Consider the following 15,325-nt stretch of genomic DNA (forward strand, 5'->3'; position numbering starts at 1 on the left):
CTCTCTCTCTCTCTCTCTCTCTCTCTCTCTCTGTGTGTCTCTCTGTGTCTCTCTCTTTCTCCCCCCCCCCCCCAGGTTTAATCCAAACAAGGCTTATCTCTCTAGTTTTTTCCAACTTTTCCGTTAGCAGTCCAACACTGACCTGGGGGAGGGAATGGGGGTAGGGAAAGATTTGGGCACTACAGAAACAAGGAATTTATTGTCCTGAGGGTGGTGGATAGCCGAGTTGTTGCAACGGTTACATTATGCAACTCCTAGCCCCTACTGTAACAACTCTGATTTCAAGAAGGAAGAACAACAACAGAAGTGCTTAACCCAGAGGAGACTCCAATTTCTTTTACTTGCCTTCTCAGCAAGAAAACAGAATGATTAAATAACTAGGAAAATACCAATGAATCAGAAAAATGAAATGAAATTGTTGTCCACTGAAATCTTCTGATTTTTAAAGTGTGAACATAAAGGTTACGGTTTTCCACTAATTGTGCAGTTGTATCTTCAGTTTATATGTTGATAAGAAGTATGTAGAAGTGGAGAGTGCATTGTATGTGGAACCAGATGACCAGTTCTAATCCTATCTCTATCATTTAGTACCTTGCAAGTCAGTTATCCTCTTTGGACTTCATTTTCCTTGTCTGTAAAATATGTGGTTTGGACCCGCCCATTTTTCGGCACTAAAGCTATGTACCTATAGTTTCCAGATAATGTTGCATCAATACATAAAGCAGGATCACCATTTGTCCTTCTATAGAGAATCTGGCACTCATCTGGTGAGTAAAGAGTAAATTAGATGATAACATAAGTGATTGAGATTTGTTTTCATCCATCAATGTTGAACAGTGGAAAACTTGTTGGACTTGAAGTCAGAGGGCCTAGTTTCAGTACAGCTCTGAGAGTCACCAGTGTGACCTCAATGGACAAGTTACGGTGTGATTTCTCTAAACCTCCATTTTCTCATCTGCAAAGTGAGAGGGCTGGACTAAATTACTTCCAAGGTTCTTTCCACCTCTAAATCTGTGATGCTTTGATTTAGATTTAAATTCTAGTTCTCCAAGGAAGAAAAAAATAAATTCTTACCCTTTGGTAAGTGAAAACTAAACACCTTTCCATGGAAAAAGGGCCTTTCCTCTACTGGCCCTATTAAAAAGGAAAGAAATGCTTATGTGGTATTTGTACCCCATGCCTACCTCTGATTATTTCCCCCTCCCGCCCACTAGTGTCTTCACTGAAGATCATTAAGAAAAAGGAATGGGAGACATAGATTAAAAATCATTTAGGAATCTTTAGAAGGATGATGGAAATTATGCCCATAAAAGTTAATAATTTCTTTACTTATATAGTGGTAACACATACAGCAAGAATCAGTAATTTCATCATTGGGAGCTTCTGTTGTGTGAACTATGACTTAGTAGAATAACTTGCCAAAGATGATACAGCCAATAAGGATCAGAAGTGGAATTAGAACCCAGGTCTTCCTGGTTCCAAACCTAGAATTCTATCTGCTCTGTCAGGCTGCGCACACATGTGGAAGCATGAGTGTGCTCGAGCACACACACACACACACACTCAGATTTTGACATCAAAAACTCTTGTCTTCCCCACCTTGCTCCCCCCCTCCAGTGGGCTTTCTTCTTGCTCAGTTCACTCTCCCACAATTCACCTTTCTCTTATAGAAACAAAGAGCAGCACAAGGGGCAGGACACACACACATACTTGTAGTGTATATGTACACAAAACAAAAATTGAGGTAGGATTAGATCCCTTCATGCAGTGGTGTTAGGTATTAGATACCTACTTTGTAGAATAGAAGTAGTGTACTATGTTTCTAAAGTCATGTTTTGAACACATGATTTTACTGAGTATAACCAAAAATATTAATAATGAAAGATGGTATAATAGGATTCTGACTATGTTACATTGGTAGAGTTTTTTTAGTTTGCTATTTTGCAAAAGGGCATATTTCAACCATAATATAATATAGGGTCTTATTACAGTCAGAATGATTCAAATGAGACAAAGTAGAATTGGCTTTGCATGTGCGGTATTATCCCAGAGAGGAAAGCCTGTCTCTACATAACTATGAGAGTCAAGGCTAATAAACAATGAAATCCTAGTGTGATTAATATTGAACAGCATTACCTTATTAGCTCACTTTAACTAACAGGGTTCTATATCCATTGATAGGCAACGAATAACATACCGAACACACTATAGCTGTCGGAAGGTAAGATCAGAGATCTTTCTGTTTCGTGGTCTCCATAGCAACATACAACTAGTTTCAGTGCCTGTATTATGTAGTTGCCTAAGGTTTATATATACAGACTTAGCAGGTATTTTGAGTTTCAGTGCCAATATATAAATACAAAAGAATCAAATTACAGTTAAAGTTAATAGAAATAGAAAATGGAGGTGCTAATTAGGGAAAGGGGAAGGGAATAAACATTTATACAGCATCCTACTGTGTGTGTTAGGTACTGTGCTAAGTGCTTTTACAAATATTATCTCATTCAATCTCCACAAGAACCTTGTATAAAGTAGGTACTATTATTATCCCCATTTTACAATTGACGAAACTGAGGTAGACAGAAGTTAAGTGACTTCATTATTATTTAGCTATTATATAGCTATTAAGTGTCTGAAGCTAGATTTGAACTCAGGTCTTCCTGACTTCAGGTCTTGCACTCTATCTACCTTAAACCACTCTGGTAAAAAAACAAAAACAAAAAGATGTATAGCATAACCTATAACCAGTAACAAATTTCCAGTACTGAAAGTATGTTTCTAATATTCTACATTTTCAACATGTAAATGACTAGATAATTCCAATTTACAAAAAATGAATGACAAAATTATAGTAAATTATTTTTTAAAAAGGAAAATCCCCAAACACGAGAGTGTTGAAAGCAAATTGTGTATCATTAGATCGAAAACTCCTTGAGGGCAGGGACTGTCTTTTGCCTTTTTTTTTGTCTCCCCAGTGCTTACCACAATGCCTGTCACTTAGTAGGTGCTTAATAAATGATTGAGATTGAGATAGACTTTGCCAGAAGAGAGATCGAACCAAATGTTCCATACTTTGGAGTCAGAAAGAAATAGAAAACCTGAAAAGGAACTATATAAAGTGAGCTGTGGAAGTCATCCAGTCCACTGGTGGTCGTGCAGAAATCATCCAAGATGGAGCCTCTTTAATGTAACCTAGTGTAACCTCTCTATATTATTGTTGGGGTTCATGCCATGGGTGACCTGACTCATAAAGAGTAATCATAGATAAGCTGGACTCAGCATTTGCCGTGAGCCCTCCAGACTAACCTTGTTGTTTTCCTTTCTCCCTACAGCTTCCATTGCTCCATGAGAGCCAAGTGGAGGAAGAAGTGAATGCACAGGCTGAAACGCAAGAGGAGAAAGATGAGGCAGAGGTCCAAGAAACCAGACTGTGCTAACCACGGAGGCCACAGGAGCAGAGATGGAATGACCCTTGGTGACATACTCAGGAAAGCAGAAACCATTAGGAGACATCACCCACCCAACGAAAGATCCTACCATCTGAAAAAGGACTCTTACCACCATCTTACCACCTCCCTGACTGAAGGACATGCCATCATTTAATGAAAATTCACCAGCCTGACTCTTGACTTTGTGCCCTGGGACTTTTGTCATTCCGGACTGATTGTTTTCTTTGTGGCTAAGTGTAGCACACCTATATAATAAATCCTCAGTACTTTCTCGTGTGAAAAAAAATCATAGATAAGACCAAGGAAAAGTCATCTTTCATGGGACTTCTCTCTGTAGCATATAGTGTTATACTGTTAACTATTACCACTATTATATTCATCTTGAAGCTGGTCCAGTGGTTGACTCTGATCAGGAAAGGGGAATAAAAGCAAGAGACCAGCTCTGTAAATATAATGGCCATGTCCTTTCTCCTGCTCTCTGTGTCAAAAGATGGGGTTCTATGGGCATTTCTCTGGTTTCCATCACAGGTCCAGGTCCTATTCCTTATGCTATATTTGCTTGTATAGTAACTAGAATTGTGATTTCATTGACAGAAGGAATTCCTGGATGAGGAAATCCTTACCACTGCAGGTGGGCACCTTCTCTGCAAATTACAGTCTTAGAAAACTGCCTAGAGCACTGACAAGTGAAATTACTTTCCAAGGGGCATTCTCAGAGGTGGGCCTAGTACTGAGGTCTTCCTGGCTCTAGGGCCAACCTTGTAGCCTGCGGCATGGCACCATTGACAGGACTAAGGGTTTGGAGTCAGAGTACTTGATTTGAATACCAAAATTGTCCATTAATGCCTGTGTGACTTTGGTCAGGCACCTCACCTTTTGGCGCCTCAGTTTCTCATCCTTAAAATGAGAGGATATACTTGATGACCTCTATGGTCCTTTCCAAGTAGTTTACAGTTGCTTAGTTCTATCAATGTGTCTTGCTTATCCTTTTCTCTTCTTCTGGACTGAACATGGGCCCTTCTCTAGGGCATAATGAATGCTATAGGCTTTTACTGTATGGGTCCAAATAGGAACGCGACTGACATATATTTAGTTCTTTGAAGTTTGCAAAGTACTTTACATGTACAGTATCACTCTGGCCTTAAAACAAACTCATAAGATAGATGCCCCACAGGTATTGTTATCCTCATTTTACAGGTAAGGAACCTATTCTCAGATAGGTTGTGACGCCCATAGTCTCACAGCTAGTAAGTGTTAAAGGTGAGATTTGAATCCAAGTAGCCCAGGACTCTATGCACCATATGATACCATTTTCTTCCAAATATGGCTTGTGTGAAACCCAAATATAGGCCATAATTGGTGTTATTTTGTCACTTACTGCCTATGCGTTGCTGGGTAAGCCCTTCCCTTCCCTTCCTTCCTGTCTTTCATTCTTCTCCTTTCTTCCTTTCCTTTTTTATTCTTTCTTTTTTCTGCTTTCTTTTCATCTTCTTTTTCTTTCTTCTTTCATTCCTTCCTTCTCTCCTTCCTTCTCTCCTTCCTTCCTTCCTTCCTTCCTTCCTTCCTTCCTTCCTTCCTTCCTTTGTTCCCTCAAAAAGATATGATTTTATGGGTGCCTCTTATGTTTGGGACCAGCCTACATTTAAGTCTGCATGCAATATTTACTGAAGAGGTATAGTGTGGTGTAGTGATTAGGGAATTGACCTTAGAGTCAGAAAAGTTTAGGTGTGACCTTGGGCAATTTGTTTAACCTCTCAGTGCTCTAAGAATATAAGCTGCAGAGAAGGTGCCTACTTGCATGCATAGAAGCACTTACTTTGATTGAGTGTTCTCAAAAGCAATGAAATCACAGGCTCAATTGTGAACCCTATGGTATATAAAGTGTAAATATGACTACTTTTGAAATTAAAAAAAAAGCAAAGCAATCCTATAGAATATAAAGAATGCCTGCATATGATAAGAATTGTTTCTTAAGTATAAATAGGGCTTTTATGATTATTTTCATGAGTCAGTTATATGTGGTCAAAGTTATAAAAATTGAAGCCTATATTTTAAAGTTATAATCTGGAAGTGACTCTATACTCAGAGTTTAAAGACCTTGGAGTTTAAGGAACTTAGTTCTGGTGGTTGGTATCTGGTTAACGTAGGCAAATAACTTCTCCCTTCTGAGTCTTACCGTCCTCATTTGTAAAATGAAAATTATTATATTATATTGCTTTTGGGGATTATAATGAGAAAAACACAAAAAAATCCATGTTTACATCCAGTTTCAGTGAAAGACACTCGACTGACACTCTTGGAATGATAGTATTCTGTGGTTAATTAGAAAGAGTATAGGTAGAAATAAAAAAAAATCTTTCTACCCTTCTATTTCATTAGGGTTTTAATTCATTTTCCTAACCAATCAATTTGCATTCCCCTGCTGAACCTATCTTAAAAGATGTTGTGCTTGGAAAATGGTTCAATGTCCATTAAAAGTCATCTGGTTGCTAGAGAAGAAATTCTAGGTCATGGGTCCACTTCACTTCCTGCTTTCCTATACCCTCCTTTTCTCCCATCACAAATGCCCTTGGTATCATCAACATTACTATTGGGGGTTAAGCCTCAATCAGGCCAGTACCCTTTTAGTTTAGGCATGATGTTGGGAAGAAATAAGGCACTTGTAGGTCATTGAACAGTTAATGAAAGGAGATTTATGTATCTCTAACAGGTTCAACAGGGATACAGTAGGGAGAGGAACAAAGATTTATTAAGCATCTACTGTATGCCAGGCGGTATGTTAAATGCTTTACAAATATTATCTGATTCGATAACTTGGTTTTTATAGATGTGGCCTCCCTCTTCTCCCTATGGAAATGGGTCTTCTCAGCATGGCAGGATGTGGTGACCCGAGCAATCTTCAGACATTTATCAAGTATGAAGTGCCCTGAGGCCTGGGTCAAAGGAGGCAAAACTTGATTGGACTGATCAAGTCCTGGCTTTGGCTTTGTTGGTTTTTGGGAAAATCTAGCCTAACATATGGTGGGGGTAGGGTGGGGAAGGAGGAACCCTGGTAGATATTGATCTTATCACCACTGCCACACATATGATATATACTGTTAGTTATGCCACTCGATCAGTGATGACTATGACAGGATTAGATGGCAGCTGCAGGGCTGGTTTCTAACATAAGCCCCCATTATCCAAGCTGTCCTTCTAGATTTGGGCATTCTCTTTTGGGTAGTAGGGTAGAATAAGGGGACATTTAGCAGTGAGGAATGGCTCATATATTGCATACTTGATGGTTACACAGGAGTTACAGTGACTTAGGCTAAAAAGCAATTATGGGGTAGAGCAGGATAATGAATACAACAGCTTCAGAACTGCACTGACTCTTGTGGGACACCAGGAGATGACAATTTTTCTTCTACTTTTTCATCACTCTTCATCCTGATTGCTTTTTGCATCTGTCTTGTCTCTCAGGGACCCTAAGGAGGGGAGGGGGACGAGAGAAGAATAAATGGAGAAAAAAAAGAAAACACAGAAAATTAAGGGAGGAGGCCAAATTCCTTGGATGATGTTCTGGAATGGTTTTTTCCCTGCACAGAAAATGTAGATTAAAGTTTATTATTGTTCAGTCGTGTCCAACTCTTCATGGCCCCATTTGGGATTTTCTTGGCAAATGTACTGGAGTGGCTTGCCATTTCCTTCTCTAGATCACTTTACAGATGAGGAAAATGAATCAAACAGAATTAAGTGACTTGCCTAGGGTCGCACAACTAGTAAATGTCTGAAGCCAAATTTGAACTCAGAAAAACGAGTCTTCCTGACTCTGGGCCGGGTACTCTATCCACTGTGTCATCTATTTAGCCACTGCTGGTTTAAAGTTACAGGTCTCTAATAAGGAACTGCAATGATGAACCTCCTTGCTCTTTGCCTTGCCCACCCTCCCCCCCAAAAAATCTTCTCTTTCTCTTAATAGCCCAATTCTAGCTCCTACTTCTCATTTTTCTGCCCTTTATCCTTAGAAATCAGGAAGCATTCCAGGAAAAAAAGTTAGGAAACCCACCACTCATACACAGTACAAACTATTTCCCAATTTGTTCATTTATTCCATCTCTTCATCTAAACTCTTTGCTATGCTATGAAGACTAGAGATAGAGCCTAACTGCGAAACAACTCTGAGACAAAAAACAAATGTGTTTTCCTGGTTGACCAACATTCCTTTGTAGATGATGCCCTTAAAAGATACTTGTACACTTGATCACTGTGTAAATTCTGTTTCTCCCATCAGCTTGTTGGGTGTTTTGGGGGCAAGTTGCTTAACCCATAGCTAATTTATATATGTATAAAACCAGTTTTACAGCATAATGAAAATGGATAAAAATACAAAAGGCTAATCAAAAATTTAACAACCACATTTTATAATAAGAGGGGAGATGTCTCAGTGATTTAAGTTCTCTTCTTGGGGAAAATATCCCATTTAATTCATGGTGAATTCCCCTCTCTTCAATATTGTATTTGCAACACATCTATTTCAGAAAAAAGCATTCTACTGTGTGATTTAGTTTAGTTATTGACTTAGACATATCTGATTTCTATGTTTTCTATTCCAGTAAGAATAATGAAGACATTGAGTTTCAGATGAGCTGACCATCTGTTTCAGAGAAGGGAGTTTCCATACCAGAGAGTTCCCACTTTTATGAAATCATAGATCTAGACCCAAATAAAAGAATAAAGAATTAAGTTAGGATTGTTGGTGGTTGTATGGCCAAAAATTAATGTGAAGTTTCAAAAAATGCCAATGTAAAATCCAACTCTCATAAAGATTTGAACCTTTCCAATTGATGGTCTGAGTGCTTCTGGAAAATCATAGTGTTTGGAAGGTACTGATCATAAATAATTATTGCTGTGATTATCAACTGAGTGTAATATATTCAGAACTATGAAAATGTTATTGGTATCTAGTTAAAATGCTAGTTAATGCTAATTAAAGTGTTAACAATTATATTTCACTTTGAGAGTCAGCCTGGAATGGTGGATGGAAGTCATGAATATTTGGGTTCAATTCCTTTCTATTGAATTCTTGAAGTTGCTGATTTGTATTGGTAGAGAAAGTTGCCTCACAAGAAATTGTTCATTCAAGTGGTATCAAACTCAAATAGAAAGGAGAGTCTCACTGACCCTTATTTGAGGATTTCTGCTGCTGCATATTGATTTAGAAAACCACATATTAATATTATTTATCTTCTGTTGTATTTTAATTAATTTTATTAAATATTTCCCAATTTTATCTTAATCTGGTGAGATGTACTGGGAAGTGTTGCCATGCTTCCACACTTCTACTTTACACCAATGAAATCATAGCTATGGATAAAAAACAAATAATAATTTTACTTTCACTCAGTTTCTTCTTTTCTTTTAAAAACCTCAGGATATGTCACATCATTGTTCCTGAATCTTCCCAACACTCATGAGAAGTGAGTGGCAACCTCAGATATTACCTGCCTTATAAAGAATGGAAAAATTAAAGCATGGAGAGGCTATATAATGAGTCAAAGGTCATTTAGAAAGTAATTGATGATGTAAACCACCCAGACTTCCCAGTTCAATGACTTAACTACCACAAACATTCTCAACTTACTTGGAGTAAAAAAAAAACAAAAAACATACAAACTAGTCCCTAAAAAGAATAATGTTAAGTTCTAAATATCTCCAAATAATGCTGATCTCTAAACATAATTATTGTCAGGACTAATAAAATCATGCCTGTGAACTTTTACTCTGTTTTTGAAGGAAATACACCAGTTAAACAGAAGTATGTAATCATCATTCACGTCCCTGAACTAGGAAAAAGCAACAAAACGAGTCGTTTTATAAGCTTACTCTTTAATGGTTAGTATACTTTAGGATTTGGTCTGAGCTGTCAGTAACAGGTATTAGAACCTCTGAGTCAGCCCTGCCATAGTGGCCTGAAAGGTGGACTCCCAGTGAGGAAGACTTGGATTCAAGTTCTGACGCTGATGAACCCTGGCTTTGCAAGGCATCGGAGCTCTCAGAGGCCCAAGGAAACTCTCTAAGACTAAAAGTTGTACAATGATTGTTAATCTGTGTTATAGAGGAAGTTTCTTCCCAAGGAGTCCTCTAAACCAACAAAACCACAGATCTGGACTAGATACACGCATGTGTATACATACACACATATGTATAGATATATGAATACACACACATATGCAACACACATACACACATATATAAACACATATTCATATATATAGTCACTGCACGCATACATACACATATATATAGTCTCCGATATCTTCATTCTCTCAAATAAATTTTCACTCTAGAGAAGAAACAGATGCTTCTGTTTTTTATTTTTATTCTCATGTTAGCATAGTTAGCACTGTGTCTACACAGCATGAAAGGAAATGGAGATCTGACAGTTTTCTCTTTAACCAGATCAGTGTAGATAGTCAAATCAGAAAATGTAGGACTCCAAATTGATTTGGGGGGCGGGGCTCAAATTACCTGTCTTGTCTATCAACATTAATCTGATTAACCAGATAATTAACCAAACGTAACAACTAAATCTGACAAAAAAGACACATATGAATGAACCCTTCTTTAGACTACAAGTATTAAACATTAAAATCTTAAACATTTTAAAATCTTCGACCTTAAAATTTGGTATAGGACACTAGGACATTAAGAAATACATTTTAGATTTGAAACCCAGTTTCAGTTTGGGGGAGTGGTCTCATATTGATGTAATAGGACTGTGTTGAGTGTGTATTTCCCATCCGACTTGATTTCCCATGGTGCCAGATTGTGGTTGCCAGAAGTGAAATCTCATGAGGTGTGTGGAATTTTGCCATGGGGTTTGGAGATGGTGAAAGAGGAAGCCATATGGAGTCTCGAAAGGCACCATTCAGGAGTCTAGCAATTCTGGGGTATTCCTGAGGCCTATGGAGAAAGAAAAGGAGTTCCTGAGTTAATACGGTTAGGAAGCCAAAGTGAGGAAGCTTGATGTCATGGGATGTTGGCCATCTGCTTAGCAGAGATCTCTACATTGCAGGATATGTTTCTTGTATTCTGCTTCCAGAGACTGGAAACCACATCTCAATTGGAGAGTCCAACTGCTTCCAGAGCCCAGAAGCCCAAATCAGTTTGGAAAGTGGGCAGGAGTGTGCTGATAAATGTTTGACAACTGGCTCTTGAGAAAAAAATAGGCATAACAACACCTTTAAGTTTAATCTGCTGTAAACATTTTCTCTACTTTCAACAAAACAATAAATTAAATCCTGATTTGTAGCATTTGCTGATTTCTGGGGCATAAGTGTTCCCAGTGAAAATTTGACAATAGGCTCTTATGAGAATGGTTTGATCTGGCCCTTGCAAATCCTTGAAAGCAGGGCTCTGTGCCTGGGTGAAACCAGTTGTGGTACAACTTTCTCACCCTCTCAGTGGCTGGAAAGAGGTGCAGAATAATCGAATAATTCCCACTCAGTTCAGCAGTATAAGAGGCAATTTCTTTACCTTGGTGTATGAATCTCTGGGAAGAATGGCTCTAGAATCCTCTTCCTCCCATTTTCTCCCTCCCTGCCTGCTTCCATTTACTGGGGGATTGGGAAGGGTTTAGGGGAATAGATGATAATCCCTCAGGAACACCTGTGGGATTGCTTTTCCATCCCTTTGTTCATTGCCTAACATGGACTTCCTCTGTGTAATGTGGTCTACTCCAAATTCTCTTTCCGTCTCCATTTTGTTTGTGGCATTTCCATTTCCTCGGCAGCATATTGGGAATGTTTGTTTTAGGGTCGAAATATTATCAGTGGAGAAAATAATCGATTATAAGAATCTTGACAGATCTTTTACTTTTGAAATTTGCTTGTTATTCTCCTATATGGAACAAAGAAGCTTTTCTACAGAAATATTCACTCCAAAGGTATGATCACAAATATGCAAATGTATTCCCCCAACATATGGGAGGCATCATTCCTCCTCCTCCTTTAAACCTAAATCCCTGGCAAGGAGGAAGGGGATTAGGTTTATAGTTTAGCTCAATTACCTTAGAGCACAGTCCCATTTCCAAGTCCCAAACCCTCATTTGACTTGAGCCCCAGGCATCCTGGCTTCTCAGGGTTTCTATGCCAGGCTGGTTGGCTGCACCATCCCACTTGCAATCCTGGCTCTAAGGTTGCCGTGGCTTGAACTTTTGGTCCTGTCCAGGATCACCTCTGGGGGCTGTCTGACCTTTTTGCCTTTTATTCTCAGCACTGAGCTTAGGTGGTATAGTGAATACAGTGTTGGACTTTGGAGTCAGAAAATACAGATACTGCCTCATACATTAGCTGGGTGACTCTGGGCAAGTGATTTAACTTCTATAACTCTCCATTTTTCATCTGTAAAATGCAGATAAAAACAGAACCTACCTGCCAAGAATGTTGTGGGGATCATATCAGATCATTGACATAAAGCACTTTTGTTGTCGTCGGTCAGCTGATTTTCAGTTGTGTCTGACTCTTGGTGACCCCACTTGGGGTTTTCTTGGCAAAGATAGTGGAGTGGTTGCCATTCCTTTTTCAGCTCATTTTACAGATGAGGAAACTGTAAAAGCGAAGTACTTTGCAAACCTTAAGATGCTGTATGTTAGCTAATATTATTATTATTATTACCTGGGACACAATGCTTTGGAAGTACTTTTTCATTCATTGCTGATTATCCTATGTAATATTTTAAAATGGGCTTAGATTATGGACTGGTACTATCCTTACAGCACGGACCACCCCTCAAATATGGGTCCTATGTAAGCTACCCCAGGTTTAATGGGTCAGAATCTATCAAACACACGCACGCATGCACACATACACACACAGAGCTCATATGTATGGTCATTCCTCAAAGCAGAACAACCAGAGGATGTATTATTTCAAAACAAAAGACATCAATTGAACACAATAACAAAATAATTGGCAAGAAACTCTCCCTCCCCCACCTCCCCTACCATATTCAAAGGGCTATACTCTCCCTCAGATTCCCATGCCATAGCTGAAAGACAGACAGAGCCTTCCCCTATTACTTCTTCCCTTCCCTACGGTGATCATATAGAGAATGCATCTGTATTGTTGCTTGTGCTCCTAGGACATTGTCCTGGTTGGAACCATTCTCTGATTCCCTGTCTTGGTCTGTCACTGAGGTATCGTGACCGAGTTTGACGCTCATTGGTGTTGTTGCTTTCCCAAATTGCTGTCAGTATCATTTGCTGATTTTGGAGAGGTCATCGATCTTTTACATATGAGGAAACTGAGGCCCACAGAGGTTCAATGACACAAGTGACCTGGGAAGAGGCAGGATTTAAACCCAAATCCTCTGACTCCAAATCCAACATACACTCCACTGTACCATGCTGCCTGTCATGAATTCTAATATGGCATATTATCTCCTTTCCCTCCCATTGCTTCCCAAAGTAACTATCATTTCTGCTTCAGCAAATAATTTCTTTTCATTGGTCAGAATGAGGCCCAGGGTAACAGTTCCCCTCATTAATTCCTCTATCTTTTGAAGAATAAAATTATCATTAAAGGTAGTCAAGAATTTTTCAATTCCTCGTTTTTAGCAGGGAGAAAGTTCCAAGTTGACAATCTCTTTCTGGAACTCATTGTCCGCTTCCTCCTTCTTTCTGGGTGATATGATGAGTATCTACCATATCTAATATGTTTCTCCTTTCATCAAATGATCATCCTAAGTGAATCTAGGAATTTATATTAAGTTGGGGTGTAAGGGTGAGCTAGGACAAGAAGTGTTGAGATGTTTGGTCCCACATATTTTTACATCCTGCTTAATTTATGGATAGGTGGTGCAGTGGATAGAATGTTGGGCTTGGAGTCAGGAAGACCTGAATTCAAATCCAACTTCAGATACTAGCTGTGTGACCCTGGGCAAGTCACTCAACCTCTTTTTCCTCAGTTTCCTCATCTGTAAAATGAGCTGGAGAAGGAAATGGCAAACCACTCTAGTACCTTTGCCAAGAAAACCTCAGATGGGGTCACAAGGAATTGTCCATAACTAAAATGATTCAACAAGACCAATTAATTTCTAATTTTAAATATACAATATCTTTCCACTTTTTAAAGTCAAGCCCAGGTACCAAACTATGAATCCTACCTTAAAACCCCTCCCCCTGGGCAAAATAAGCATCTCCATTCTCAGATTTCCCATCACAATTTATTTGTACTTTTCCTACCCATATGTTGCTAATTTTTTAAAAAATCCATTTTTGTATCTGTCATCTTTTCAGAAAGGCAAAGTGTTTAGAATCAGGGATATGAATACCAGCTCTGCCATTTACTAGCTAGGTTACCATTTAATTTCTCTAAGGTTCTATTTCCTCTGCAGTTAAATGTTACTAATATTGTAATACCAACTTCACAACAGTTTTGTTAGAAAAGCACTTTCTAAACTGTAAAAAGTACTCTCTATACACATATATCTTTATAGCTGTATATTTATACCAGCCTGTGTCTATGTACTTTTGTCATTCTAAGCTCCTTAGGGTTAAAGATCGTTTTACCTGGTTCATCCATCTTGTATCTCTAGCACCCAGCACAGGATTTTACATTTGGGTAGGTACTTAATAAATATTTATTGAAATGAAATTAATTGAATATAAGAAATATCATATTGGGTTAAGCCAATGGTTCATCCAGTACAGTATCCTGTCTCTTTTAATGACAACAGAGGACTTTTTCTACAAGAACCTGATTGTCCTTTATGATTCCGTACTTAAAAGGACAGGGATGGACTATGATCTCTTAGGAAAGCTATTCCCATCCTCCAACACCCTACCACCATCTGGGGTTCTCACTGCTGAGTTGCTCCCTGCTGGTTCTTTGCTTCCATCTGCTGGTGACCTTCTGAGCCTCTTCTATTTTGGCCTCTTCTTATCAGGAGATGGAATGAGTCACAATCCTTCTTAGCCAATAGCCATAGGGATTATTTTGACTGCTTAGTGATTCAGATTCAAACCTCAAGCCAGGCAGCCAACAAAAGATCTTAGGATAGGTTTGATGCTGACTTTTCAACATTTCCTAAGCTCAGGTAGAGTTGCAGACATTTGTCTTGCCATCTTACAGGCACCAATATTGCTGGTTTTCCTACTTTTTTCACTGATATGTCTCACTTCCTGACAAGTAGTTTGAGTGTTTGCCGACTGAGATGATTTCTAGGCTCTTTTGACCTCTTCCTTGAGGTGATTGGTTGATATTGGCCAACTTCCTCAGAGTATGGTAATAGTCTATTTCAGCGTCTATTCTTCTATACATTTACCATTTTTAGGTATCAACAGCTTGTTTAAATAGGTATAGGATAGAATTAATTACACAACATATTGTCTGTCTTCTCTTTTTTTGATTCTGTCTTCTAATTTGTTGTTGGTTTTTATCTTTATTCTAGTAGGTCAGTGGTCTGACTATAGACAGATAGCTGATTTAGATGTTTCCCTCATCAGTAACAAGTTGTTTCCTATCTGTTCAAATATAACCAATTTCATTTTCGGGAAGGGGGAGGAGGAGTGAGATTATTTTTTGCTTTCCATGTCTGGTAAGTCTATGAAGAAAGCAGTTATAATATGTAGGTGTAAATAGTCTACAAGCTTTTTATTTTGTTTTTCTTTTCCTTTTTGGCCCTGATTTTTAACATTTTCACCATGTTGTCTATGCTTACCTTTGCATTCAAGTCACCAGGTATTAAATTATATGCTGGTTTAATTTTGAGGATCTGATAAAAATTTCTTCATAGAATATCTCTATTTCCTACCACCTGCAATAGATTTTGGTACTTAAACCACAGTTATCTTTTCAAGTGATATTTTTTCAAATTGAAGTTTTATTTTTTCA

The sequence above is a fragment of the Trichosurus vulpecula genome, chromosome 5, assembly GCF_011100635.1.
Source record: "Trichosurus vulpecula isolate mTriVul1 chromosome 5, mTriVul1.pri, whole genome shotgun sequence".
Lineage (NCBI taxonomy): Eukaryota > Metazoa > Chordata > Mammalia > Diprotodontia > Phalangeridae > Trichosurus > Trichosurus vulpecula.